Source organism: Sturnira hondurensis, unplaced genomic scaffold (assembly GCF_014824575.4).
Source record: "Sturnira hondurensis isolate 20B ecotype Veracruz unplaced genomic scaffold, ASM1482457v3 Scaffold0003038, whole genome shotgun sequence".
NCBI classification, from domain to species: domain Eukaryota; kingdom Metazoa; phylum Chordata; class Mammalia; order Chiroptera; family Phyllostomidae; genus Sturnira; species Sturnira hondurensis.
Genome location: NW_028075669.1, coordinates 157,088 through 185,060, shown reverse-complemented (window position 1 = coordinate 185,060; position 27,973 = coordinate 157,088). Strand labels below are relative to the sequence as shown.

The window sequence follows — 27,973 nt, the reverse complement described above, 5'->3', positions numbered from 1 at the left end:
CGCCTGTCGACGGGGTGGGGGCACGTTACTAGGGAGTCGCGCGCTGAGTGGTGGGGCAGCACCACCTGAAGCCCGGGGCGGTTAAGGGCGGGCTCAGACTGCTTTCCTAACTCCACCGCCTTCTCCTTTTGCTGCACGCAGACCTAACGGTGGGGCCGCTTTGGCGAAGTCCCGGCACACTTAATCAGTATCGTCTTGGCGACTCTAATAGCAGATGCGTGAGTTTTGGGGAAGCAGGTGGCCCTGGGAGGAGACATCTCACCTTAACTTTGTGGCAGTTTGTGCACTTCCCTAAACGCAAAAAGGGAGGGATTTGGTGCCGGCCTTTCGCTTATCTCTAAGAGGTGCTGGTAGTACATCCTGTTGCACTTCCCCAGCATTCTTGGAAAGGTGTGCTTTCCCCTGGGGTACCACTCGGGAGCGGGCCGAGGGGACGGAGTTTGTACCTTTGAGTGTTCTGGCAGGACATCTTTGCTCAATAAGTACTGACCAAGTTGTCCCACCCCCAACATTTTCACAGACATGCCGTAATAGAACTATTTACCTGGTTATGTATAGGGCTCTCAAGTTTCAAGGAGTGAATTTGTTACCTGGCTAGTTTATTACTTGGAATAGGGACTCTAGGCATACTCACAACTAAACTGGCAGAGAAACTATAGGTTATCCATATTATACACTGGGATCACCCAACCTGGAACACATTGAACACCTCAAGACATCTTACAGTTTCACGGAGAGATGCTGACCTTGATTGCTGTCAGCACAACCCCAAGCCTCAACTGGCAAAATGCTTCAGAAACTTCACCCAAATTCTTACCAGGTATTGTAACGAGCTATTCCAACTGGGGTGAGGGAGGGGAGAGTTGAGAAACTAAAAAATGTAATAGATTAAGGAATTTTTACAACCTTATACTTTGTATACCATAAAATTCACTCATCTTAAGTTTACAATCATTTTTAATGAATTTACAGTTGTGCAGCCATCACCACAATCCAATTTTAAAACATTTCAATCACCCTTCCCCCAAATTCCCTAGGCTTGTTTACATTTAATTTTTCCTCCTATCTGTAGCCCTAACAACCTGTCTGCACAGTTAATATGAATGTAATCATACAATATGTAGTCTTTGGTGACTGGCTTCTTTCTGTTAGCATTGCGTTTTCCAGGTCCATCAAAGTTGTATTATATCAGTATTTCGTTCCTTTTTATGGCTTAATAATATTCCCTGGTATGGATATACCATATTTGTTTATCCATTTATCAGTTGGACATTTGAGTTGTTTCCACTTTTTGGCTATTATGAGTAATCTTATTGTGAACATTGGTGTGCACATATGTTTTCAGTTTTCTTCATTTCACTGACCTGTGTGGGTACTCCCCCAGCACCCTTAGCAAACCTGTCATAACACTTTGCACACTGTCCTGTCTATTTGGATTCATTCTCTCTCTTTCCACTAGAGAGGGCAAGAAGCATGTTCACTTGTTCTTTGGTATAAGAGTGGGATTTCTGGGCCATATGGTAACTATATGTTTAACTTTTTCAGGAACTTCCAGACTGTTTTCCAAAGTGGCTGTATCATTTAATATTCCCATTGGTAAATGTATGAAGGTTCCAATTTCTCCACATCCCCAGCAACACTTATTTTGTCTGGTATCTCACTGTGATGTTAATTTGCCTAGACTGAGTAGTATTTGGTTTAGATAGTTTCACTTAACTTTAATGAATGCCTTTTTAAGTATTTGAATCTAGGAGCTGAAATGAATACAGGGTTCTTCCTTACAAGGAGCTCAGGGTTCCTTCAGAAAGAACAAACAGATAATTATAGTACAGTGTGTTAAGTGCTGTGATAGAGTTGAGCACAGATGATGTGGGGAGCAGAGAAGAGGGACACTTAATCAAAGTTCAGGGGAAGATGGAGGAAAGTATTAAGCCTTTTCTAGAAGAGACTTCAATGGGACCCTTGTTTTTATTTCATATATTTTTAATCAAAATTATACATGTACATAGTTTTAAAAATCATAGAGTTCTACAAGGTGCGCTATTTTTAAAAGTAATAAAGGAGTCCCCAACTTTCCTCCTCATTTCTGCTCTATCCAAAGCAATTACTATCTATTCTTTTAACTCTTTGGATATTTACCATTAAATCTTTAAATAGCATAGCATGGCCCTGGCTGGTGTAGCTTAGTGGATTGAGCGCGGACCTGCAAACTAGACGATTGCGGTTCAATTCCCAGTCAGGGCACATGCCTGGGTTGCAGGCCGGTTCCCAGCAGGGGACCCATGAGAGGCAACCATACATTGATATTTCTCTCCCTCCTTCCTTCCCTTCCCCTCTAAAGATAAATAAAATCTTAAAAAATATATTTAAAAAATAAATAGCATAGCATGATTTTATGTGAAAAAGAAAAAACAATCAGCCATGACATAGGACAAACAATAACCATCCTCACTTGTATTGATTTCTAAATTGGTCAACCCCATTAAATATTAACGCATGGTTAATTATGAAAGCCACAGTCACAATGCAATTTACCTTCTTGCAATGTAAGTGAAAGAAGATAGGCATTACCAACATTTAGATACCAGAGTAACTGAAGTAAGATAAGATACACATTTTAAAGGACTGGCTAAGGACTTGTTTTCCTTATTGGTAATTTAGTACCATATACCGTCAATAAGCCAGAACCCAATTGTAACTGTCAATTAAGAAAAATGATATTTTCACTCAAACTTTCAAAGAAAAACTCAAACCACACAAAAGCAACATAGTATAGGACAGAGGCTGATAAACTATGACCTGTGAGCTAAGACTGTTTATTCTTTTTATTTTAAAAGATTTTATTTATTTTTACAGAGGGGAAGGGAGAGAGAAAGAGAGGGAGAAAAACATCAATGTGTGTTGCCTCTGGAGCACCCCCTCACTGAGGACCTGGCCAGCAACCCAGGCATGTGCCCTCTCTGGGAATTGAACCAGTGACCCTTTGGTTCACAGGCTGGTGCTCAATCTACTGAGCCACACCAGCCAGAACTAAGACTGTTTATTTAGATGAGTATTTGCAATCAGTTTGAAAATAGGGAACACTAACTTTCAACCACAATTAAACCAAATGTTATTCTTTTTTTCTCATTTTTTCATTAGACCTGTATTACAAAACCTTACAGCTAATTATCATTATATTTGGATTTCATCAATAAAAATGTACGAGAAAAATTTTTTTCTCTCGTACCTACATAATATCTTTGATTTTGCTATTTGTTCCAGAAGGTCTAGAATATTTACTATCTGACCTTCACAGGAAGAGTTTGCCAAGTCCTGGTTTAATAGAATAAACAAAGGAATGGAAAACGTATCCATGTACTTCTGTGTGACCTTGCGAAGTCATTTCATTCCTCTCACCTTGACTTTTATTATTTATAAAATGGAGATAAACGATAATGGGTGGATGAGATAAACTTTATGGTAAAACCACCCCCATCCCCCAAGTTTTTCATTAATTAATGCAAATATTTATTGAGCTACTACTATGTAGCAAGAACTGTTAAAGACGTTGGGGATCAACAGGAAACAAAATTTCTGTCCTGAAAAAGATTACTATTCTAAATGAAAACAGACTTTAAGATGCAATGTATGGTCTGAGATTGGATCCTGACTTGAATAAATTGGCTTTATAGGACATTTTGGGGGAAAAGTAGGGAAATATAAATATGGATGGTTTTTTAAAAATATTTTATTTATTCATTTTTAGAGAGGGCAAAGGAGGGAGAAAAGAGAGAGAGAAACATCGATGTTCAAGAGAAACATGAACCGATTGCCTCTTGCACACCCCCAGCTGGGGAACCTGGCCAACAACCCAAGCATGTGCCCTGACTGGGAATCGAACCAGCGACCCTCTGGTTCACAGGTTGGTGCTCAATTCACTGGGCCATACCAGCCAGGGCTGAATATGTATGGTTTTTAGATGAGATGAAAACTTATTAACATAGAATGGTGGAGGTCATTAACTGAAAAACAAATTATTTTCATTAATTTATTACCTCATTTTGGTAGAAAATGCATATACATGTATATCTTTTTAAATATATTTTATTGATTATGCTATTACAGTTGTCCCATTCCCCCCTTCATTCCCCTCAACCCTGCACACCCCTCCCACCCACATTCCCTCCCTCTAGTTCATGTCCATGTGTCATAAGTTCTTTAGCTTCTACATTTCCCATACTATTCTTGCCCTCCCCCTATTTTCTACCTACAGTCTATTCTACTTATTCTCTGTATCTTTTCCCCCTTCTCCTCCTCCCACTCCCCTGTTGCTAACAGACTTTAAGATGCAAAGTGATCCTTGTGATCTCCATTTCTATGGTTCTGCTCCTGATCTAGTTGTCCCCTTAGTTTGCTTTTGTTTTAGGTGTGGTTCATAATAACTGTGAGTTTGCTGTATTTTTACTGTTCATATATTTTACCTTCCTTTTCTTAGATAAGTCCCTTTAACATTTCACATAATAAAAGCTTGGTGATGATGAACTCCTTGAACTTGACCTTATCTAAGAAGCACTTTATGCGCCCTTCCATTCTAAATGAAAGCTTCGCTGGATAAAGCAATCTTGGCTGTAGGTCTTTGGATTTCATGACTTGGAATACTTCTTTCCAGCCCCTTCTGGCCTGTAAGGTCTCTTTTGAGAAATCCGCTGACAGTCTGATGGGAACTCCTTTGTAGGTGACTGTCTCCTTATTGCTTGCTGCATCTAGAATTCTCTCCTTCATTTTAATCTTGGCTAATGTAATGATGATGTGCCTTGGTGTGTTCCTCCTTGGGTCCAACTTCCTTAGGACTCGCTGAGCTTTCTGAACTTCCTGGAAATGTATTTCCTTCATCAGAATGGGGAAGTTCTCCTTTATGATTTGTTCAAATAAGTTTTCCACTTGTTATTCTTCCTTTCCCCTTCTGGTACCCCTATAATTCGGATGTTGGAACATTTAAAGATGTCCTGGAGGTTCCTAAACCTCTCCTCATTTCTTTCAATTCTTGTTTCTTCCTTCTTTTCTGTTTGGTTGTTTTTTTCTCCCTTCTGGTTCACTCCGTTGATTTGAGTCCCAGTTTCCTTTCCATCACTATTGGTTCCCTGTGCATTTCCCTTCATTTCACATAGTGTAGCCTTCATTTTTTCATCTAATTTTCGACCAAAATGAACCAATTCTGTGAGCATCCTGATCACCAGTACTTTGAACTGTGCATCTGATAGATTGGCTATCTCTTGGTCGCTTAAGATGTATTGGCTCTGGGGCTTTGATCTGTTCTTCCGTTTGAGCCGCTTTTTTTGGTCTGGTTGCACCTGTTAAGTAGTGAGGGGCGGAGCCTTAGGTGTTCACCAGGGTTGGTCAACCCACTTGCTGGGTTGTGATGCTGTATGTGGGGGCAGGGTCAGAGAGGGAACAATGGTGCTTGCTCCACTCTCTCTCAGATTTCAGTCCCTTCTGCTGCTTCCCACAAGCAAACTGGGCTCTTCTGCTGCCGATTCCCATGTGGGTGGGCTTGAGTACATTCTAGGACCCTGTGGGTCTCTCCAATAAACTCTTCTGTGATGCTGGAAGTCTCTCCCGGCACCTCACCCCCCACACGTGTTTTCGATTGGTGCTTTTAAGCTTTATTTCCTGGCGCTGGGGCCCTGGGTTGTGCAATTTGTCTTGCTGCCCATTTTCACCTGGTTTATCTGTGTGGGAATGTGGGGCTGTGGTCAGCCAGCCACCTTGTGTGCCTCACTGGGTCTGCTCGTTGCCTCCCGGAGCCCAGGGTCTGCCGGCCATTGCCTGCACGCCTGGGGTCTGCTAGCCACTGCCTGCATGCCTGGGGTCTCCCAACCACCGCCTACGTGCCTAGATCACCAGCCACCACTTTTTTTTTGCCACGGCCCCTCTCCTGTCACCGCCGACTCCGCCCCTCTTACTGGTCTGGATGAATGGTTGTTGGACTTCCATACAGTTCAGTTTTCTGTCAGTTCTTGTTGTTTTTAAAATTTTTGTTGTCCTTAATTTTGGTAGTGTGAGGAGGCACAGTGTGTCTACCTATGGCTCCATCTTGGATGGATATATCTATATCTTAAATACTTAGAAAAAGATCTGGAAGTATATGTACTAAGCTTTTAACAATGGTGATTTCTGGATGGTGGGAAAATAATATTTCTATTTACCTATCTTTGTTTTATAATTTCTACATTGAACATATACTGCTTTTGAAAAAATAAAAGATTCTAATTTTAAAAATCTCTCTTCATGGAGCTTACATGCTAGTGCCTCTTGTAAGTATTAATATTACCAAATCTGTTTCCTGGGGGAATATATGTAAGAATGGAGAATTCTCGTTTTCCCCTGTAGTTAACAAAAATTATCAAGGTGGTCTCTGTGAAATAGCTGCAGAATGTAAATTGATGCTGCTGGTAGTTTTACTAGTAAGGAGAGCTTTCTCATACCCAAGGGTTTAGAATGGAAAGGGATTTTGTAGGGGGGCTTCATTTGCCCTGCAATAATGTTGTTGAATAGTCATGACAGAGACTAGAAAACCAAAAATATTTACTATCAGCCCGTAAAGAAATAGTTTGTGGATACCTGTTCTAGGCTCACCGGAAAACTGTCTCTGTAGGCATGCTGTAGGGAGAGAATGCCCACTTTACAGTTAAACTAAGAAATTTATGTTCTGAGTTATAAACTTTATTCTCTCTTGAGCTCTATTAGCATGTGTCAGTATTCCCAATTTCAAATGACTCAGGGTTACGATGACTTCCAGCCAAGATGGAGGTGTAGGTAGATACACTTTTCCTCCTTGCACAACCAAAAGAAGGACAACAACAAATTTAAAAGCAAAAAAATAACCAGAACTGCCAGAAAATCAAACTGTATGGAAGTCCAACAACCTATGAGTTAAAGAAGAAATATTCATCCAGACTGGTAGGAGGGGCAGAAATGGGCAGCCAGGCTGAGAGGACTCACAGCAAGGCAGTGGCTAGAGGATAGGGCAGGCCAGGAGGTGGTAGGCAGACCAAGCAGTCCCACATTTGCATGTGAATAAACTGGGAGGAATAACCAGGGAGCAAGACAGACTGCACAACCCAGGGTTCTAGTGCAGGGAAATAAAGCCTCAAACCTCTGACTGAAAAAACCTGTGGGAGTTGACGTGGTGGGAGAAACTCCCAGCCTCACAGGAGAGTTTCTTGGAGAGACCCACAGGGTCCTCAAATGTACACAAAACCACCCACCCAGGAATCAGCACCAGAAGGGCCCAATTTGCTTGTGGGTAGCGGATGAGGTGACTGAAAGCCAAGAGCTGAGCAAGTGGTATTGTTCCCTCTCATACCCCTTCCCACATATAGCATCACAATGCAGCAACATAGGTTGCCCCACCCTGGCAAATACCTAAGGCTCTGCCCCCTAGAACGTAACAGGCATTCCAAGACAAAAAAATATAGCCCAAATAAAGGAACAGATTAAAGCTCCGGAAAAAATACAACTAAGCAATGATGAAATAGCTAACCTATCAGATGCAGAGTTCAAAACACGGGTAATCAGGGTGTTCACAGAAATGTCTGGGTATGGTCTCAAAATAGAGGAAAAAGTGAAGGCTATGAAAAGGGAAATAAAGGAAAATGTACAGGGAATCAATAGTGAAGAAAAGGAAACTGAGACTCATATCAATAGTGGGGCCAGAAGGAAGAAATAAACATTTAACTGGGACAGAATGAAGAAACAAGAATTCAAAAAAATGAGGAGAGGCTTAGGAACCTCCAGGATATCTTTAAATGTTCTAACATCCACATCATAGGGGTGCCAGAAGGGGAAGAGGAAGAGCAGGAAATTGAAAACCTATTTGAAAACATAATGGACAACTTCCTAATTTGGCAAAGGAAACAGACTTCCAGCAAGTCCAAGAAGCTGAGAGAGTCCCAAAGAAGTTGGACCCATGGAAGCACACACCACAGCACATCATAATTACATTTCCCAAGATGAAAGATAAGGAGAGAGTCTTAAAACCAGGAAGAGAAAGGAGACAGGTTGTAACCTGCAAGGAGTTCCCATAAGACTATCAGCTGATTTCTCAAAAGAAACCTTACAGGCAAAAGGGGCTGGAAAGAAGTATTCCAAGTTATGAAAGGCAAGGACCTACATCCAAGATTGCCTAACAAAGCTGTCATTTAGACTGGAAGGGCAGATAAAAAGTGCTTCTCAGATAAGGTCAAGTTAAAGGAGTTTATCATCACCAAGCCCTTATATGAAATGTTAAAGGAACTTATCTAAGAAAAAGAAGATAAAAAATATGAACAGTAAAATGACAACTAACTCATAACTATCAACAACCAAACCTAAAAAAACAAAGACAAAAATGAAAACAAACTAAGCAAACAACTAGAAGAGGAACAGAACCACAGAAATGGAGGTCACGTGGAGGGTTATCAGCAGGAGAGGGGGGAGGGGGAAAAGTACAGGGAATAAGTAGCACAAATGGTAGGTACAAAATAGACAGGGGGTGGTTAAGAATAGTATGAGAAATGGAGAAGCCAAAGAACTTACATGTATGACCATGGACATGAACTAAAGTGTGGGAATGATGGTGGGGGGGGTACAAGGTGGAGGGGAATAAAGTGGATTAAAAAATGGGACAACTGTAATAGCATAATCAATAAAATATATTTAAAAGAAAAAAATAAACATGACTCCAGGTTACTCACAAAATCGGATTTCCTATTCTACAAAGCTGAGGTGAAAGCCAATCACAGAAAAACAGGAACATCATTAAAGTAAATAATAGCCTGTGAGTCCTACCAATAACTAGCTAATTGGTGTTCCATTCATCTAGCTAAGATCTACTTATGCTTCAAAATTAGTTCAAGTGTCTGCTCCTCTCAGAAGCCTCCTCTCATTCCACTTGATTTCACTGTCCTATGCCTGGACACCCATAGCGCCTTTCCTAGCCCTCTATCATAACACTTAGCAAACTACTCTGTAAGCCTGGATTATTCATTCTCTGGCTCTCAACTAGAGAGGGCAGTGGGCTATAACCATGTTTGTTTGTTCCCTGGAATAGCCCCTGAACCTAGCATAATACCTAGCAAATACTTCTCTGAACTTCACTTTTCTTGTTAGTACAATAGGGATAGTAATAAAAGTAGCTACCTTGTAGGGTTGTTGTAAGAATTAAATTCATGTGTATTAGCTATTCGGTGAACACTTATTGAATGAATGAATGAATTACATATAGGAAATTGCTTGGATTATATTTGAAATTGGGAAAGATTGCATCAGCAGTACCTAAAGTAATCAGGGATTGTTTTGTTTACCCTGTTTATACCAGCAACACACATCTTAAATTGCTCACCCCAACTGGAGCAGCATCCATTTATTCTGTTAGAATTTATTGAATGCCCACTTTTTACTGGTACTGTGCTAGATACAGGCATACAGCAGAATAAATATAGTTTTCACCATCATGGTGATTACATTCTAGTAAGAAAAAGGGTGAATAAGCAAGTGAAGTGATACATAAAAATATATTACAGATTGATCAATGGTAAAGAAAATAAATAGAGCAAATTAGAGAGAGTAGTTGAGACAGGATATTACATATGTGGTGATCAGGGATAGCTTCTTCAAAGAGGTGACATTTGAAATGAGACTGGAAGAATGAGTCAACCATGAGAGGAGCTGGGGAAAGAATATTTGAGACAGATGTAATAATGAATACAAAAAGGCCTTGAAGCCACAAAGGATTTAGCATGTTCAAAAATGGAAGGAGGCAAAAAGGCTAGAATGATGAAGTTGGACTTATTTTAAGAGTAAAGGAAAGACATTTAATGAGTTTAAGAAGAGTGACATGATCTCTCCTGTGTTTCTAAAAACTTAAAAAATAAATCTCTGTGTGGTAGACAGAATAGCACCCCCAAGGTGTCCATGTACTAATCCCTAGAACCTGTGAAATATGTTACTTTACATGACAAAAGGGACTTTGAAAATGTCATTCAGGATTATGATGAGAGATAATCCCTGTGGATCCAATATATTTACAAGTGTCCTCCTTATAAGAGGAAGACAGAAGGACCAGAGTCAAGAGGAAGGACATGTGATGATGGAAGAAGGGGTCATAGAGGTTTGAAGATATGCTGCTGGCTAGAAAATGGGAGAAGGGGCCATAAGCCAAGGAATGTAGGCAGCCTTTAGAGGCTAAAAAAGGGCAAGGGAATATGTTTATCTGTAAAGCCCCCAGAAAGAATGCAGTCCTGCTGACACCTTGACTTCAGCCTGTGCGACCCATTGTGAAATTCTGACCTTCAGAATCATAATATATATCTGTGGTGTTTTAAGCCATTAAGTTCATGGTGATTTGTTACAGGAGTCAATATTCCCTATGTGGAAAGATAAACCCCAAACTAATAAGATTGAGTAACTTACAAGGGTGAATAGTAACAGGGGTAGAAAGGTTGGGAAAATGGGAATGGGATAGAAGGGATGAGAAAGTGACATTTTTTCTTAGTTTACCTTTTGCATATAGTTTTGACTTTCAGAATGTTAATATTTCATATACTAGCCCTGACTGTTGTGACTCAGTTGGTTGGGTGTTGTCCTACAAAGGGAAAGGTTGTCAGTCTGCCAGTCTGATTCCCCATCAGTGATAATCAGAGGTATCACTATGAATGTGTTTTACACACAAACATACCACAACCCCATACACTCACACAGAGAAAGATATATAGTTGTGTGTGTGTATACATATATTTCCTAGCTCATTCTTCTCAGAAAGCCTGGAAGCAATGACCCTTAGCACTCAGATCCTGGCTTTCAAAATACCGTTTTCCAAATAAAAGGAGCCAGGACTCTTGGAGAAATGGCTGATTCCAGGGCTGGGGCAGTGAGAATATAAGATGAGGTTAGAATGTTTTCTTTTGCAGAAACGAAGAAAGTGCTTGTGGAATTATGAGGACATGGCAAAAGGATTCAGGAGTCAATTTGAAGGGATTCCTAATGGCAATATCTGGGACAATTTAAGCAACAAAATAATGATAGTAATGAATTATAATTCGTAGAAAAAAATAGAATTCACAAGTCCAGCCCTCGGTTGGCTATTGTCCTGCAAAGTAAAAGGTCACCAGCTAGATCCTGGGTTGGGGCACATGCCTGGGTTTTGGGTTCAGTCCCCAGTTGGAATGCTTAGGAGAAACAACTGATTGATGTTTCTCTGTCACATCAATGTTTCTCTCCCTCTCTTTCTGCTTCCCTTCTCCCCTCTCTATAAATAAAAAGCAAATATCTTTAATCATAAAAAATTCATGAGTCCATATGAACATGAAGAAGTAACTGAAAACAATAAACGAATGAAGGAGGAAAGTCCATGTTTACAGTATAATTTTAATAAATATAGGAAGAATAATGGACATAGAAAATTATCATTTGGAAAGCACTACAGTAATAACTTTCAGGCAAGAATCATCAATGGATACTAATATTAATGGACAAAAGTATGATGAGAAGCAGTATATTTATATAGTTTCAAAGTATCTATCCACAAAATGCTTATTCACTGTGGGTGTGGGACCAGCCTGTTCTTCGTCTGTGTGTCTCTGCTGTTCCTATGAGTCTTGATGGGTGTGGCATCTTCTTTAATTCTGTAGGTGTAGGACTTCCATTTAGCTTGATTTCTACTGTTTCTGAGTAATGGTTTTTCTATAATTTAGTCATAATTTTGATGTGGTTGTGAGAGGAGGTGTGCCTTATTTACCTAGGCCTCCATGTTGGAGCTCATTCTGAAACAGATCATTGTTTTTCAAAAGTGTCATGGTACTGAAAGACCCGCCCCCCTGCAAAAAAAGGGAAAAGACTGAGGAGCTGTTCCCAATTAAAGGAGCTGAAGCAGACATGTGTGAAACTGCACCAGAAAAGTGACATTGTTGGGGCAATTGGAAAAATTTGAATATGGTCTATTGATTATAGTATTGCATTAATGTTAATTTTTATTAATAATATTGTGCTGTGGTTATGTATGATATTAATGTTTGGAAAATCTAGGTGAAAGGGTATATGGAGATTTCTTTGTACTATTTTTGCAACTTTTTTGGTAAATGTGTAATTATTTAAAAATAAAAAGTTGAAAATGAAACTTGAGTTTTTACCTCCCCTCAAAATATTCCTGGGTGATCTGACTGCTGTGTACAGTGTGGCATATAGAGGGGTTACCATACAAGTGGGCAGGCTAATCAGGTGACTGTTGCACTATACCAGGGGGAGAGATGGTGGTGGCTCAGACTAGAAGGATGGCAGTGGAAACGGAGAGGGGTGGGTGGATTCAGGATGCATTTTGACTTCTTCATGAAAAAGATATTGCATAGGAGAAAATGGATGAGAGAACAATGTCATTTGAAAAGGAGGTTCTCTGGGGATTACCTTTAGATACAGTTGGGAGTAGAATAGACCTTGCATGCTTGTAAGTATTTTTATTAGATGTTGTGGATTCAGAATAATTTAGAATGCAGGCTACACTATTTATCATGGAGTTTGTATTTTACTCCCTCGCCCATAGTTTTAGAAGTGTTTCTCTCATACAAGAGAAAACAAAAAAAGGGCTCTCTTTAGTTCCCTCCTGTGTTTACCTCTTCCAAGGACTTTTTTCTTAAAGGCTCTTCTCTGCTCATTTCAGGGAGGGCTTTGAATTTTGTTGTCAGCTAACTTGTGACCATTACAGAGCTCATTCGGCCAGCTTGGGTTTCTACAACATGTGCCCTTTCCTACATTTAGGTCTTTACCTAGAATGCTCTCTTATTTAAATTTTTGTCTATTTTTCAAGGCTCAGTTGAAGAATGTCCAAATTGTCTTCCTTGGATTTACTCAGCCCCAGGTAATCCTTCTCTTTCCTGGTGAGTCATAACTCTTAGTTTATTCCTCTTATTTTGCCCTGATTTACTCTTTCAGAGTCATATTCATTGCTTTGTGCTTATTTGTATTCATGACTTATATCCTCTACCAAATTTTAAATTACTTGAATTACTAAAGTGGAACAATACATTGTTCCACTTTAAATGAATTATTTTTTGCATTCATCAGATGCAAATGAGGAGCAACAGTAAAATGTATTAATAAAGTCCAACATGTACCTTGAATCCAATCTTGAGTTTCCCTTGTTTCTATTGAGGATTTTTCCTGTGAAATACTTGAGTCCCTTCCTTTGTGATCGGCGTTGTAATTTAAGGTCTGTTCTATGATTTTCTTTTGTATTGCTTTGATGGAGTTATTCCACCAGGGGGAGCTCCTAACTATATGTAGGTCAATTTCTTTTTCTTTAGGAGGCAAACGAGACTTTATCAGGTAAAATATGAATGCAGTAGAAAAACAAACAATAGGAAGTAGGAAATGAACATCCCCTGGCACCTAACTTGGTCCCAGAAGTAGCTGATTTAAATGCCATTTCACTTGTTATATTGTATGTTGGTTCGATTCTGGCTCAAGTGTAAAGATTTCTTCTTCCCAGTCTATTTCATTTATTCCATCTACAAATATATATTGAATGTATCCTTTGTGTCAGCTATTGTTGTGGATACTGAGGCTTCATCTGTGAAGAAAATCAACCAAGTTCCTGACCTTATGGAGCTTATTTCATATGTGGGCTACAGACAATAAGTGAGATAAATAGATAAAACACATAGTATATTAACTAGGGATAAATGCCAAAGGGAAAAAATAATGCAGGGTCTGTAGGCCATTGTACAAACTTTGGCTTTTAGTGTAAAAGAGATAGGAAGCATTGGGGAAATTTGAGTTGAGGAGTGATATGATCTGATATTTTAAAATGATCACTCTGGTTGTTTTATGGATAATAAATTATAAGGGGACAGGCCTGGGTCTGACTGACAACAGTGGAATTTGGGAGAAGTTGTTGGACTTTTGGATATATTTTGAAGATAGAATCAACTGGATTTGCTAAAAGATTAGATGTGGGATGTGAGAGAAAGAGGAATAAAGAACAAGGTCACCATGTTGCATAACACTGATAGCACTAAATTAAATGTGGCTGGTGCCCTCTGGAGTTGTGTAACACAGCTTTTTTGTTTAAGATGATGGCCAGGTTTTCATTCTGAGAAGCTGCAAGGATGGAGTTTCCACTGACTGCAATGGTGAAGACTATGAGAAGAAGGGGTTTGAAAGTATTATCAGCAGTTTAATTTTGGATATGTTGAATTTGAGATGACAATTAGATATCCAAATGGAAATAATGAGTAAACTGTGGGATGAGCCTGGCGCTCATGAGAATGGTAGGGGTTGGAGATAAATATTTTTGAATCGGGCATCTAGGTAGCATATAGGGGCATCTAGGTAGTTTTTAAAGCTAAGGGATGAATGTTATCACCAAGAAAATGAGCGCAGTTAGAGAAGAGAAGGGGAGAAGGATCCAGCCTTGTGGCACTCCTGCATTGAGAGGTTAGGAAAACAATGAAGAACTAGCAAAGTAAACTGACAAGATGTGGCCAATAAGGTAGAAGGGAACCCAGAAGAAAATAGTATCCTGGAAGCCAAGTGAAGAAGGTGCTTCAAAGAAGAGGGGAATAATCAATTGTGAAATGTACTTCTGGTTGGCCAAGCAAGAATCCTTTATAGACTTGAGCAACATAGCTATTATTAGTGGCCAGGATATAAGCTGTTTCAGTGGACAGAACCTTCATTAGAGTGGGTACAAGAAAAAAAAGGAGGTGAAAAATTGTAGATGAGTAATATAGACAAATCTTTTTTAAAAAGATTATTTATTCATTCACTTCTTTATTTTTAGAGAGAGGGGAATGGAGGAGAAAAAGAGGAAGAGAAACACTGATGTGAGAGAGCATTGATCGGTTGCCTCTCATAAGCACCCCAACCAGGGACCAAACCCACAACCCAGGCTCGTGCCCTGACCAGGAATTAAAAATGGTAACCTTTTACTTTGCGGGACAATGGCCAATCAACTGAGCCGTGCCAGTGAGGGCTAGACAGATCTTTTGAAGTTTTACTGTAAACAAGAGTAAGGAAATGAGGCCATGACTGGAATAGTGTGTAGGGGCAAATGAAGGTATTTATTGTAGAATGTGAGAAATGATCACAAGTTCGCCCTAGAAGTTTGCACTAGTTGCTAAGATCACTTGTCCATATTCTCCTGTGTTTCTGGGAATAATAGCCAGTAATTCTCAGAGATGCTGTATTTTGAGGGACAGGAAGTTGACAGCAGGTTTGAGTGGAAAAAACTCTAAGGAAACCCACGGACAGCCTTTAATAGAACTAGACTTAGAACCTCTATAATTAGCAAATGGAGAGCATCTCTATGGGTGGAAAAAATTTGGGCCATGAGATCCAACTGTCCCCCTTCCCCACATGGCGGCAATTCCAACCTTCTTTGCCAACCTTGGAGGATTTGGCCTCAGTTACACTAAAGAGCCCAGGGTCCCCTTCCAGAAACATTATCTATTGTATAGCAGGGTGATGAAAAGCAATTTCTGCAGATACTGAAAGGATGACTAAACCCCCGGTAGAATTTGAACCAAGTGGGAAAACTGACATAAAAATGCAGGCCACAGTTGCACTAATTATTTTTCTGTTCCTTGGTGAGAAGTGGCCTCAGCAGCAGAAAACAGTGTAGAGCTGGGCTTGCTTCTTAGCTCTGTGTTTTAGTAGTGATGGCTTTGAAATTGTGTATGAGTTTTACTAGTCCCCATGTACTGTGTGTATTTGAATTTCTTTCTTATCTTCATGTCTCTGAGGCCCAGTTCAAGTGTTACCTGTTTTGCAGAACTTTTTTTGATCCTCCTCTCAGGAAAAATGAATCATTTCCTTCTCTGCATTTCCATAGCCCCTTTTCTCTTTCTCTCTTCCAGCATATATTACATTATATTAAAATTGTGTATATAAGCCCTGGCTGGTGTAGCTCAGTGAATTGAGCGCGGGCCTGCGAACCAGAGGATCGCAGTTCGATTCCCAGTCAGGGCACATGCCTGGGTTGCAGGCCAGTTCCTGGCAGGGGACACACGGTACATTGTGTGTTTCCGGCAGAGGCAACCATACACTGATATTTCTCTCCCTCCTTCCCTTCCCCTCTAAAAATAAATAAATAAAATTAAAAAAATAAAATAAAACTTTAAAGCAAAATAAACATAAAATTTGAAAAGGTTAAAAAAAAGAATTTATAAAATAAATAAATAAAATAAAATAAAATAAAATAAAATTGTGTATGGTTGTAAATGAGAGAGGCAGTAAAGTATGGTGAATAAGAGCATGGACTCTGGAGCTAGGCTGCTTGGGTTGAAATGGTGGCAAGTTGCTTAATCTCCTTGGGCCTGTTTCTCATCTGTCTCATCTTGATTCAATAAATAATAATAATACTAGTAATAATAATAATAATAACGGTACCACTCTCATAGGGGTTTTGTAAAGATTAAAAAAGATAATACATGTCAAGTATTTATTTTTGCATTATTTTTATATATTTTATTGATTATGCTATTACAGTTGTCCTGTTTCCCCCCCTTCACTCCCCTCCACCCTGCACACACCCTCTCCCACCCACATTCCCCTGCTTTAGTTCATGTCCATGGGTCCTACATATAAGTTCTTGGCCTCTACATTTCCCATACTATTCTTACCCTCCCCCTATTTTCTACCTACCATCTATGCTACTTATTCTCTGTACCTTTCCCCCTCTCTGCTCCTCCCACTCCCCTGTTGCTAACCCTCTCCATTTGATCTCCATTTCTGTGTTTCTGTTCCTGTTCTAGTTGTTTGCTTTTGTTTTTGTTTTAGGTGTGGTTGTTAATAATTATGAGTTTGCTGACATTTTACTGTACATGTTTTTTACCTTCTTTTTCTTAGATAAGTCCCTTTAACATTTCATATAATAAGGGCTTGGTGATGACGAACTCCTTGAACTTGACCTTATCTGGGAAGCACTTTATCTGTCCTTCCATTCTAAATGGTAGCTTTGCTGGATAGAGCAATCTTGGATGTAGGTCCTTGCCTTTCGTGACTTGGAATACTTCTTTCCAGCCCCTTCTTGCCTATAAGGTCTCTTTGAGAAATCACCTGACAGTCTGATGGGAACTCCTTTGTAGGTAACTCTCTCATTTTGTCTTGCTGCTTTTAAGATTCTCTTCTTATCCTTAATCTTGGGTAATGTAACTGTGATGTGCCTTGGTGTGTTCCCCTTGGGTCCAACTTCTGTGGGACTCTCTGAGCTTCCTGGACTTCTGGAATTCTATTTCCTTTGCCGGAATGGGGAAATTCTCCTTTATTATTTTTCAAATAAGTTTTCCACTTGTTGCTCTTCCTCTTCCCCTTCTGGTACCCCTATAATTCGGATGTTGGAACATTTAAAGATTTCCTGGAGGTTCCTAAGCCTCTCATTTTTTTTTTTGAATTCTTGTTTCTTCATTCTTTTCTGATTGGACATTGCTTTCTTCCTTCTGGTCCACTCCATTGATTTGAGTACCCAGTTTCCTTCCCATCACTATTGGTTCCCTGTACATTTTCCTTTATTTCACTTAGCGTAGCCTTCATTTTTTCATCTAATTTACAACCAAATTCAATCAATTCTGTGAGCTTCCTGATTACCAGTGTTTTGAACTGTGCATCTGATAGGTTGGCTATCTCTTCATCGCTTAGTTGTATTTGTTCTGGAGCTTTCATCTGTTCTTCTCTTTGGGCCATTTTTTTTTGTTTTGACATACCTGTTACATAGTGAGGGGTGGAGCCTTAGGTATTCACCAGGGCAGGGCAACCCAGTTGGTGTGTGGTGACACTGTATGTAGGGGAGGATCTGAGAGGAAACAGTGGTGCTTGCTTCATTCTCTGCTGCATTTCAGTCACTTCCCCCACTTTCCACAAGCATATTGGGCCCTTCTGTTGCTGATTTACTTGTGGGTGGGCCTGTGTACATTCTAGGACCCTGTTGGTCTCTCCAAGGCACTGTCCTGTGAGGCTGGAAGTTTCTCCCAGCACCTCAACCCCTACAGGTGTTTTCAATCTATGTTTTGAGGCTTTATTTCTCCACACTGGGGCCCTGGCTTGCACTGTCTGTCTCACTCCCCAGTTTTGCCTGGTTTATCTGTGTGCAAATGTGGGACTGCCTGGCCCGCCAGCTGCCTTGTGTGCCATGCCCCTCCACAATCCGCCTCCTCACTGGGTCTGCCAGCTGCCTTGCTGGGAGCCCTCTCATCCAGGCTCCCTGACTCCGCCCCTCCTACTGGTCTGGATGAATGTGTCTACTTTAACTCCTTGGTTGTTGGACTTCCATACAGTTCGATTTTCTGTCAGTACTGGTGATTTTTTATTTTTAAATTGTTATTGTTCTTATTTTGGTTGTGTGAGGAGGCACAGTCCATCTTGGCCAGAAGTCCATATCAAGTATTTAGAACAGTGCCTAGCACATAGTAAATACCTGATAAATTTTTGCTACTTGTCTCTATTCTCCTTAAGGAATAAGACCATACCTTTATCTTTGTACCTCTAATTATTAGCACTGGGCTTAGCACAGAATACTAGGTGTTTAAAACATCTCTGTGTAATAAAACCAGGCATGGAAATCAAATCAATTTAAGCTTGCATTTAATGGTTTTATATGCATGTAGCCCTTTTACCAGCTCACTTATTTATTCCTATGTACCACTCCATGTAATGCTTAAGAAAGTGCTAGAGCCTGATTGTCTAGTTTGTATCATTGTTTTGCTATTTATTAGCTTATTAACCTCCTACTGCCTCAGCTTCCTCATGTGAAAAATGAGTAAAAATAATAGGCAGTTGAACACAGAGTTACTGAACATTCAAATGTTAACTATAATAGTTATTAATCTTATTGTTAATGAAATGATTTAATGAACACCTACAGTGTTCCAGGGACTGTGCTAGACAATAAGGATGCAGAGATGAATAATGATTAGTTCCTGTTCTAAGAAAACCCATGAGGGAGTGAAAGAAACAAGTGTGAACCACTCAGTATGTATAGAGCTTAGTGGAGGAAGGGACCGATTTTATAGGAGGGATTAGTGAGAGGGGGAAAGGAGGGTAGTAAGGTTTTATAGAGGAGATTAATCCTAAGCTTTGCATCTGTGGGTTAAGGGTCCTGGGAAAATAATGTCAAATAGATATCAAAATTCCTTTCATGGTTCATCAGAAATGACTTTAATAACAGGTTTCTCCCATCAGATTTCTTTAACAAAAGGCCCCATCCTGTATTTGAAACCCAGACAAGCCATTTTGGGCCAACAACAAAGTATCGTCAGGCCTACCTGAGTGCACCAAACATGGTTTGGGATAGTTTTCCTTGAGCAAAACTCCTCTTCCCTTTTGTAGTTAAGGCAGAGAGAGAGAGCCATTACAGGCAAAGGACTGCACTTCAGATGCCTCCGTCCTGCCCTCTGTCTCCCTCCCACTAAATTTTCTGAAAAGGTTGAGATTTATATTCTTACCTTTTTTACCCCAACAATCAGATCCAGAGAAAGTAGAGTGGCATGTTTTCTAAGAAAAGGTCAAGACTCCTTTATAGATCACACTTTTAATAGAGACCTCTTAGACATGGTGGGACTGTAGCTATATTTAAATTATTGAGATCAAGGGCAGGGTGTGGGCAAATGAGAAGCTTTATGTCTTTTGTCTCTTAGAAAACCAATAAAGGCATTGAAGCTTGTCTGTCTCCCCCAACTAGTTAAAGAGAACAATAGAATTAAAGTTCCTTGTGTTCCTCTGGAGCTGATTTTGGCAGGTGATAAGTAGCTTGTTAAAGGGCTTATTATTCGAGTAGAGCTTTGGCTGCCTGACTTTTAAGGTTGATTATTTATTTTGCATGTTGTATAACAGGAGCATTGGGTAATGTTCAGAAGAGGCTTTCTGGGTCAGAGTGTAAGGGCTTCTCTGACCATCTCCTTCCAACAGAACCAGATTCCAGCTGCAAAATAAAGGATAAGCTTGTATGCAAGACCCAGTCCGTGTCTTTAATGTAGCCTCTAACCACCAGACAGGCTTTCTCATTAGGGGATGACTACATCAAAATTTCCATCAAATGCTAACCCAAGAAAAATGTGTGTGTATAATTTCTCAACTTACACTGGTAAAGTGACATACTTTTGAAAGAAATTCTTTAAAAGATATATTTTGGTCATTTGCAATAACAAGTCATATGTGAGGTCCCTGTCATTTCAATCATCTCAGATGCTCTGAAAGGTAAGGTTTTCAGCTAGTTATCATGAGAAATGGCCAAGAGGTCTTCTCTCCTTTGTGAAGAGTACCAAGAAGAAATTGTCCCCAGCCCTTGTGGTTCAGGCTTTAAAGTGTTGTGCTGGTCTTGCTGGATCACTGAGTCAGGTCCAGACATTTTAGAGACAGTGAATGAGTGAAGTTCCTTTTCTTCTTACTCTAAACTTTAAAAGTGGATTGAGAGAAATTGAGATGATCTCTTTCTTTTTTCAACAAGGCAGCAGAGCAGTGTCCCAGCAGACACAGAGATGCAGATCTTTATGAAGACCCTGACTGGCAAGATCATCACCCTTGAGGTTAAGCTCAGGGACACCACTGAGAATGTCAAAGCTAAAATCCAAGACAAGGAGGGCATCCTGTCTGACCAGTAGTATCTGGCTTTGGGGGGCAAACAGCTGAGGGATGGCTACACTCTTTCAGACTACAACATTCAGAAAGAGTCCACTCTGTAGTTGGTGCTTCGTCTATGGGGTGACCTCATGGAGCCCTCCCTCTGCCAGCTCACCCAGAAGCACAACTGTGACAAGATGATCTACTGCATGTGTTATGCCTACTTCTCATGCTGTCAACTGTTACAAGAAGGAATGCAGCCACGCTAACAACCTGTGCCCCAAGAAGGTTAGATAAGGTCCCTCCTCCACCATCTTGAGCCCATAGTATGGCCTTCTGCCTGACCTCTGTGACCTGGGCCCTCAATAAAGTTTCCGTTTCACTGACTGGGGGGAAAAGAAATTGAGGTGGTTGTGATAGAGAGAAATTTAGTTTTGTCTCCTTTTTTATTTTTCTCTTGTTTGGCTTTATAGAGGCTATAAGCCAGCATTTTTGTTAGTTAGCAATATTAGTAAAATGGGAGGTAGCAGGAGGTAATAGGTGCCTAGAAAGAGATTTTATGAGCTATTGAATGAGTTATTGAATGAAGACATGTGTTGGGAGAAGCTAGGATCAACCATCCTCCTTCACAGATAACTTTTTGTTGAAGAAAGTCTTCAGAAATGTGAAATCTTATCATTCTTATGGACTGTGTGAGTATGACCAGGTTAATTTCTTACACTAAAGTCTGTGGCATTATGGATGCCTATGTTAGTCAGGATAAGCTAGATTCTGGTGTAGCAACAAATAAACAACAGAGGCTTACTTGTTGCTCACTTAAGCTTTGATGCAAGTTGGTTGGCCCTCTTCTGTTTTGTACCAATGCCATCTTGAACATATCTTGAACATAGTGACACAATGGCAGAGAAAACGACAACAGAAGGCCCACATACCTTAATTTGCTTCGACTTAGAAGTGACACACATCACTTCTGCACACATTTCAGTGTCAGGAACTAATCAGTTTGCCCTAACTTCAATGCAAGGGAGACTAGGATATGTGGAGGTATATCTGGTATATGTGGTGGCTATTAACAGTCTTTGCTACATTCCTTGGTTACCAGCTGACTGTTTACTTCCCACCCCACTCTAGAAAATATATGAGTGATGCTGATTTTCTAATTCTGTAACAGGCTGGAGTATGAACATCAAACTACCTCTAGTCTGACAGATAAGTGCTTGTTTTATCTGAGAGGAGATAAAACAGGCAGTACTAACCTTTTTGTCAGTTGCAGTCCTTTTCCTTTTTTATCCTTATTACTCACATGAAATATATATTCTCCCTTCTGCTCCTGGCCTAAGAGTCACACTCATATGAACATAAAATTGTGCCCAGGTCAAACACCTTTGCCACTATAGTCTCAGGTTCCAGGCCTGACTGGAGCTATAGAGTGTTTAATAAAAAGTGAGAGAATTGTTCTCTTTTTAAAAAAAAATTATTTATTTTTATAGAGAGGGGAAGAGAGGGAGAAAGAGAGGGAAAGAAAGATCAATATATCATTGCCATCACGAGCACCCCTATTGGGGACCTGGCCCACAACCCAGGCATGTGCCCTGACTGGGAATTGAACTTGTGACAGGCAGGCTAGCACTCAATCCACTGAGCCACACCAGCCAGGGCAGGAGAGTTGTTCTTTACGAAGTTGATCTCAAAAGGTAGGGGCAGGCTGTGCATGTCTGTAGTGGCCCTAATGCCTCAGGTCTGGTTCAATATGTGGTGAACCCTCTGATAAGACTAAGTGAGCAGAATTCCCTAGTGTCCTTGAGTATCGCTTAGGAAGGGAACTTACTCCCCTACCAAGACCGAATTCTCAAGAATTAAGGTTATCCTTCTCCCAGGAAGAGGATGACCTGTGGAACCATTTCTAGATTCTTACTAGAAGTGAAGACCAAATTTCAGGAAGGGACCTGAGGTAAGGAGTGATTGGCTGCTTCTGACCTGACTCATAGTGTTCAGCTGAACCATAAACACTAAAGTATACTAGTGTATATATATATAGTTAAATGTGTGTGGGTTTGTAAATTTTGTGGCACTTTGGTTGCCTGGCACTTGCAACAAATTGCTTCTGCCATTGTTGTTTTCCCTTTGAATCTCAGGCATGAGCAAGCTAAAGAAATAATTTACTTTTAAATTCCTTTAGTGTCTCTGATAGGAAAGCAGTGGCTAGAGTCAGTGTAGATCAACCCGAGGAGTGCAAATCTGCCAGAATTGCAGCTCAGACTTCCTTCCTCTGACACACATACCTTTCTGAAGGGTAGACCCTAAACCAGATGTAACTTATTCATAGAGTGGTGGGTTGGCTGATTAGCTGGTTGGTTTAGGATAATAGGAGGGGCAGAAATAAATGTGAGGAGATAGGGGTTAGGGAGGCCTGCATCTGAAAGAGGGTCACGATGGTTAATATTCAGTTTTCCTCCTTTGGCTTCATTGCTATACTCCGTGTGGGTCTTGTTATCTTGATTCTAGATGAGACTCACCCACAGTCAGTTCTTAAATATAAATCACATCCCCTTATAGAATCACTGAAAAATTCATTATGGTTAAGAAATTTCTAAGGCCCAGATATAGCATTCACTTTGGTTGGAGTTTAATATTTAACTTTATTTCACACATATAAGTGTTATGTCCTTTATAGTGTATTTTTTCCTTTATCTTTTGGGTTTCTGTAAAATTTATTTTTAATTATAGTTGACATATTATAATACTATAATATTATATTAGTTTCAGGTGTGCAACATAGTGATAGAACATTTATATAACTTATGAAGTGATCACCATAAGTCTAGTAACCATCTGTCACTGCACATAGTTATTATTCTCTAAGCTGTAAGTCATCTTCATGACTTATTTTATAATTGGAAGTTTGTATTTATTAATCCTCTTCCCCTTTCTACCCATCCCCCAGCCCCCTCTGCTCTGGCAACCATCAATTTGCTCTGTATCTATGAGTTTGTTTCTGTTTTGTTTTGATTTCCATTTGTTCTGTTTTTTTGAGTGAAATTATTGGCATTTGTCTTATTCTCTGTCCAACATATTTCACCTAGCATAATTATGTCTAGATCCATGTATATCATGTGTCCTTAATTGTTTCTCAGTTATTCCAGATTAAGTGCTTTTAAAAACTTCTTTACATAATCTTTTAGTTCTAGTCAAGAACACATCATTTGATGATTGCTATTTACATTTTCCCTTTCTTTCCCAAAGACAAAATTTAGATTCTTCCATTTGACATTTTCATATTTTGCTCTTCCTATTCCATATCCCTGCTCTTAATTGTCACTTTTCTCACTAAGGCTTTTCCCCCCAACAATATAAAATCCTAAGCTTTTTCCTTTTTTCCATATCTCTGGTTGGAGGTGTTATGTATAATTTCTAGTAAAAACTTTAAGTGGTAGAAGATATTTAACTTTTAGTCAGTTAGAATCTCTCAGACTTATGTGATCTATCAAAAAACTTCAAAGTAATTCACCTTAAAAACTAATACTCCATGAAGTACTTTGCTTATCATACCAAATATGTGGAAACTAGGTAGGGGCAAATTTTACTTCTCCTACTTTAAGAATGTTCAAATCAACATTCAATGATGATAAATGACTGTTTCATTATCATCATCCTACTGGTTCTTTAATGTCCAGACCAAAGTAATGAAATGGTGGCTTGTGGATTCTGAATTAGGACCCCCATCCTGGGCTAAAAATGATGCTGAGGTGGGCTGAAGAGACCCCTCTGCATTGTGTGGAGGTTAATGGTCTGGTAGAGGCAGAACTCTGAGGCTACAGGTCCCCAGAAGGCAGGGACCCCAGCATTTACACAATCCCCATTTTATATCCTGTGTATAGCTGGGCCTGTGAAGCCTGGATCAGCTCTCCCAGTGGTAGTCCCTGTCTAGAGAGCATGTGAATATAGTGGGTATTTAGCTGTTAATAACGCTATAGACAAATTTTTAAGGTGCTTCTTAAAGTAAGAAGTGATAGCTAAGGATGGGAGTGAGAATGGCCTTCTCTGCAGCTTATAAAATTAAGCAATGACTATGAAAGTGGTTTCTAAATTTTAAAAGTTTGAAACATGTGACTAGTGCTATTACATTGTACATTGCATGTGTTGTTTTCCTCCCAAGATTTTTAAGAAAGACCTCTCAAATATTGCTACAGTTAAGAATCTTCAAAATTTATCTTATCTAGCTTGCTTCTGATCAGTGCACCTTTTTGCTAGAAAGTAGAGCCCGTGATTTTTTTTTATCATTTCCTCCTAGCTTCACTGAGGTTTAGTTGGTATATGAAAAACTGCAAATAATGAATATATATAAGTTGGTGAGTTTGGACACATGGATGAACGTAGAAGACATTATTGTAAGTGAAATAAGTCAGTCACAGGAGGACAAATTCAGCATGATTCCTCTTATATGAGGCATCTAAAATAGTCAAAGATATAAAAGTAGATAATAGGATGGTGGTTACCAGGGGATAGGGTTATGGTGGGTGGTTGTTCAATGGGTGTAAAGTTACAGTTGTATAATGAAGATGAGTAAAATCTAGAAATCTGATGTATGACATATATAGTTAATGGTAAGGTATTATGTACTTAAAATTTGATTTGTGCAATCATATGTCATTGGGTTTACCTAAGGATCTGCCCAAGCACAATAAATCACCTTTCTAATTTCCTCAGTGCTTCCCAGTTCTGGGGACAATGCAGAGATGCTCTTCTGTTGGAGGTTAGAGCAAATTTCCCAAGCCAGTGTTACCCCTGCTTTTTCACACTTCACTTTCTGAAAGAACAACCTGGCAGGGCCTCACGTTTAATTGTTATTTATCCTTCCCAATTTTCTGTCACTCAGAACAGTCTGAGCTAGGGAGTTGGTGTGGACACGGGATTTTGAGACCTGGCCTGATCCCAAGCAGATACTCAGTAGCACAACAGTTAATCCCAGGTCAGATTTCTGGCACCTTCTGTTCCTTGGAAATTTGCCGCAAACCTGGAAGGAAGAAATAGCTGCAAACTCCTAAAACACACAGATATAGAGCTAAAGCCACAAACTTTATTTCCCAGGCCTTTGCTAATACCTTTTTTATAACCTAGCTCTAAAGAGTTTTGTAATCTGCTTTCCTAGTCCTACAGATTAGAAGAAACAGGAAGGGTTATTGGAGTGGGGAGTAGGGGAGAGAAGCTCAGAAAAACTGACAGGGGAAGTGCCTGACATCCTGAAAAGAGACAGAAAAACAAAATAGCATGACACAATTAAGGATGTTGATTCTGATTATCCTGAGTTAGCTGGAAAACATTCAAGTGGGTTAAGAAATCTGGGAAGCATGTAATATATACGTGTATATTTCATGTCATCAAAATACTGTTTAAAAGTTTGGTGTTTAAGAGATAAGATTTTCCTAAATTATCCCTTTTTTTCTGATCTTGCCTTACCTCACCTAAACCAGAATTGTGAGGTATTTCCTCTAATGACGATATAATACCTTTTAAAAATTTTAATATAAAAATAAGCCCTGGCTGGTGTAGCTCAGTGGATTAAGCACGGGCCTGTGAAGCAAAGGGTAGGTGGTTCGATTCCCAGTCAGAGCACCTGCCTGGGTTGCAGGCCAGTTCCCAGTAGGGGACACATGAGAGGCAACCACACATTGATGTTTCTCTCCCACTCTTTTTTCTTCCCATCCCCCTCTCTAAAAATAAATAAATAAAATATTAAAAAATAAATAACATTGTTTATTATACTGTTAATGCTATTAATGTTTTTAAGTCAAATAATTATTGATTTTAATTACAACTATAAATTTTGAATGAATAACTGGGGACTATAGACAAGCCAAGATGTTTATTGACAGTGACCAGAGGGGAGGTGGGAGGGTATAATGGGGGATGGGGGAAGGGTTTTCAGGAACTACAATATAGGATACATGGACAAAACCAAAGGGAGGTAGGATCAAAGGTGGGACGTGAGGATGGCTGGTATAAGGGAGAGAGTTGGGGGGGAAATGGAGAGATAACTGTACTTGAACAACAACAAAAATGTGGAAAAAAGAATGGCATTTTGGGAAAAAATAAATGGGAGAAGGGTTTTCAGGAATAACTATAGAGGACACATGGACAAAACCAAGTGGGGCGTGGAAGCAGAGGAGGGAGGTGGGAATGGCTGGGGTTGGGGAAGGGTAGGGGTAAATGCAGACAACTGTACTTAAACAACAATAAAATAATTTTTAAAAAAGAAATGTTAAGTAAATATATCATTAGAAAATGTTTCTCTTCACAGAAAACACTAGTTCAAACATGCCTTCAGTAATACCTTTTTATAGTAAGGATTTGGAGCCCTGAGAGGGGACGAAACTAACATTTTGTGAGAATGATTTAGGCATTGAGTAAGAATGTGATTTGAATGCTGAATTCATTCATTCTCTGATTTGATCCTCCTTGAGGTGTCACATTTCAGACTTCATCTGAGGCTCCCTCCATAGCCCATAGGCTTTTTCTCACATTTCTTTGATTGGCCCAGGAGCTGCCTCAGATCCTCCGTGGGAAGCTAAACTGTGTGGGCTTGCAGCTTAGGGGTTTGTGTCCCAAACATGAAGTGACTTCAATCCCCAGAGAAGTCACTGCCGGCTTGATGCCGGGGTTCACTGTGCTGATGAACCAGCCCAACCTATTATTCATCACCACCTCTGAGTCAGAGGTCTGGGCAGAGCACAGAGGCTGGTGTGCAGATTCCACTCTGGCAGCCTGTCCTGTTCTCATGACCATGAGCCTTCTGACTGGCTGCTGTGAACTGGCAGGCCTTGGGTGGGAGGTGATTTTGGTCGGGCTGGGGCTTTCTGCTGCTGTCATATGCATCTGCAATTACTGCCCTTCGTTTGCTGGTCCATTAATAGCCTGGCCACGTACCTCTGCCAGCAGAAAGGTCTGTTTCGTTCACTCTCCTGACCCTCCACTCCATGATGCAGTGTGATTGGCTCAGCTCAGAGCAAAGAAGGAATGAGGCCGCAGAGCCCATAAAACAGTCAGAAACCTGCCTCTTTTAGCCCATGTAATTGTAATGCCTCAGCTGTGCCTTTTGCCTCCCTTCCCTATTCTGGCCCTTAACATGCTTCACCGGGGGATGGTTTCTAATTGGGAAATTTACTGCATCTACCTTCTTTGGGGATGATTCTTATGGTGGTATAACTACTAAATAGGGCACTAACATGTGGTAGAGCACTGGACTGGGAATCAGGAAAACTGGGTTTTGGTGCTAGAGTGCTGTGTGGCTTTTAAAAAAAAGATTGTTTACTAATTTTTAGAGAGAGGGGAAGAAACACCTAAAAGAGGGAAAGAAGCATCAATGTGTGGTTGCCTGGAATCCATCCCCCCCACTAGGGACCAGGCCGGA

At 40.1% G+C, this 27,973-nt stretch overlaps 1 long non-coding RNA gene and 1 pseudogene across 2 annotated transcripts; both read left to right on the top strand.

Annotated features, from left to right (window-relative positions):
• LOC118983755 (uncharacterized) lies at positions 1 to 27,911 on the top strand. Of its 2 annotated transcripts, XR_005065795.1 has the most exons (4): positions 1 to 218; positions 616 to 820; positions 12,821 to 12,871; positions 27,885 to 27,911. It is a non-coding gene; the product is annotated as an uncharacterized LOC118983755 (long non-coding RNA). The 2 variants fall into 2 exon arrangements; XR_005065796.1 differs by lacking the exons at positions 12,821 to 12,871; positions 27,885 to 27,911 and adding an exon at positions 3,749 to 3,775.
• LOC118983754 (ubiquitin-like) lies at positions 20,200 to 21,162 on the top strand (annotated as a pseudogene).
• Positions 27,912 to 27,973: the final 62 nt, after the last annotated feature.